We start from the raw sequence: 2876 nt of genomic DNA on the forward strand, positions 1-2876 counted from the left end.
ATTTTAGTGGAAGTGTGAGCACCTGGCGGACGTCGGCTCACACTATTTAAAGGGAAGTCCCCGCCGAATAGGGGAGGTGGTGATGACCTCACCGTTCATGCTCAATAGGGGAGAAATGGCACTTAGCTTGTGAGCAGCTCCAATAGGTCTGAGCATGCTCAGTAAGGTGAATGCTGGACGGTTAGACTGACCCGCAGGTGGCGCTGTGCGCTATGATATCAACCTGCGGGACCCAATCCTAACACCACCAAACTCATCTATCAGACTGTCAGAAGTGGGATTTGTCACTACAGGACGCGTTTCCACTGCTCCATAGTCAAGTGGCTGCCTGTTTTACACGGTTTCATCTCATGCTTGACATTGTGATTGGTGAGACAAACCTTGCTTGCATGCAGCTGGTAAGCCATGGAAATCCAGGTCATGAAGCTCCCAGAACACAATTTTTTTTTTTTTTTTTAGCAGAGCACTAGCAACTGTTATACACTATGTACTTCAGCATTTAGTAACCCCACTCTGGAACTTTATGTGCTCTGACACTTCATGGTTAAGTTTCTGTGAACCCTAAGCACTTCCACTTTTCAATATCATCAATCCTAGTTGTTAGTGAAATATTTAGGAGGGAAGTAATTTCACAACCTGGCTTGTTGCAGCATTGCCATCTTATTACAATTCCAGACAGGATTTCAGTGAACTCTTTAGAATTAACCATTCTTTCACAAATGTTTTTAATATTGAGGGAAACACTTTTTTTTTTTTTGTTCCAGATTTTGCTGCAGTTTTTTGAGACGAAGTCTGGAGTGGATTGAGCAGAATGTAAAAGTAAGAGTTCTTCCTAAATATTTCCCATTCCTTGGCTTTGGCTCTAAAAACCACAGTAAAATCTGCAACAGAAAAAGCTTTGTTTTCGCAACATGGGGCCGATGGGACTGAATGAAAACCTCAAATTCAATGATTAAAAGCTGTGGACCAATACTTTTCTCAATATAGTGTACCACTAAGAAGATTGAATCCAAAAGAACGTGTAGACATAGGTGGCACTACTCACACAGAGATATACATCTGTATGGGAGACAAAAAAACGCTGAATGTGGTGGTGCTCTAAGTCCAGAACAAAGTATCATATGAAAAAATAAGAAGAGATTACTTGGCACTCACCAAAAGTAGCGTAAAAAGTTGAAACTTTATTGAAGAACGTCCATACAAAGTTTAAAAGCGGGAGGAGGCACGCTCAGCGACCGGGCGACAGCTGTTTCGTATACAAAATATACTTTTTCAAGCTCGTTGAAAAAGTATATTTTGTATACAAAACAGCTGTCGCCCGGTCGCTGAGCGTGGCTCCTCCCGCTTTTAAACTTTGTATTGACGTTCTTCAATAAAGTTTAAACTTTTTACGCTACTTTTGGTGAGTGTCAAGTAATCTCTTCTTATTTTTTCATAGTGCACCACTAAGCCCTGTTGTTCTGGTAATCCTTATAGTCTACCTTTTATGAAATCAATCCCATCTCATTTTATTTAATATCTAGGGAACATTTTAAATATTTTATTTAGTTTAATTAAAAGGGTTTTCCAGAAAAAAAATCTATTTTCAAAAAACATCTGTTAGTGCATCTAAATACCTTTAGCAGTGTTTTGAGTGATTTCTGGGGTCTTGGGAGCTCCTAACATCCTCTGCATTTGTTTACATCTGCATCTTCCTGTTCTCTGCCTTTCCTACAACTCACATGATTCCTTGGGTTTCACTCAGAGCTGACTAAGGGCCCCTTACGCTGGCTAATTCTGAATGTGTAAACGTTCCAAATCAGTGGTGTTTAAAACCGATCCCATTGCTTTCTATGGGAGCTGGCATACGTATGCTCCCCATAGAAAATGAATGGGCTGCTTTTTTCCATTCATTTCTATGGGGAGCGCACGTACGCTGACGCTGGCTCCCATAGAAAGCAATGGGCTCTGTTTTAAACACTGCTGATTCGGAACGTTTACACATTCAGAATCAGCCAGTGTATACTCCGTGTGAAGGGGCCCTAACTCCCCATCTCTGTTTCCCTAGCTAGCCCGACTACTACATCCTCAGCAGCCATCTTTAGATTCCTAGTTCTCACTCACTTAATAACCCTCTCCTTTAGCTTTAATATTGTAATCCCTTCCGTATATAATTATTACAGGGCTGCTCCCCATCCCCATTATACTCCTCCACAGTGGCCCCCACAGAGTATAATGCACCACAGTGGCCCCTGCACAATACAATATGCTCCACAGTGACCCGTGTACAATATAATATGCTCAGCGGTGGATCCTTGCACAGTATAATATGCTCAGCAGTTACATGTCTCAGCCGGCACATGACACAAAGAGGAGGTCCCGGGTCCGAAGCTGCCAGGAAGAACAGGTAAGTATAAATGGGCTGATGTTGCAGGTGCAGATATCGATGTTAGTCTCTAGTACAGTGGTTCTTAACCTTGTTTGAGGTACCGAACCCACCAGTTTCATATGCACATTCACCGAACACTTCTTTAGTGATAGAGCAAATAGGATTTTTTTCCAAATTCAAGACATAGGTATATGTTTTTTTTACTGGTACACAAAATGAACCGTGCATATGGCCTAGGGTTCGATCGAACCAAGGTTAAGAACCACTGCTCTAGTGTGTCTGGAAGACTTTTCTTCAAATGTTGCAGCAGTTGTATTTGAGACACAAATCTGTCCTCTCTTGTCTGTATACACAGTACAGTATAAAATTATACTTCTAACATGATACATGAAATACTCCTTCCTTATACAAAAACTGTACCCACTGCAATTGATCTTTGAAAAGTTGAGTTTGATACAATATCAACTGACTAAAATGGAAAGAAATACATTCAGAAGAGGTAGGGGTT

Source organism: Leptodactylus fuscus, chromosome 2, assembly GCF_031893055.1.
Source record: "Leptodactylus fuscus isolate aLepFus1 chromosome 2, aLepFus1.hap2, whole genome shotgun sequence".
NCBI classification, from domain to species: Eukaryota; Metazoa; Chordata; class Amphibia; order Anura; family Leptodactylidae; genus Leptodactylus; species Leptodactylus fuscus.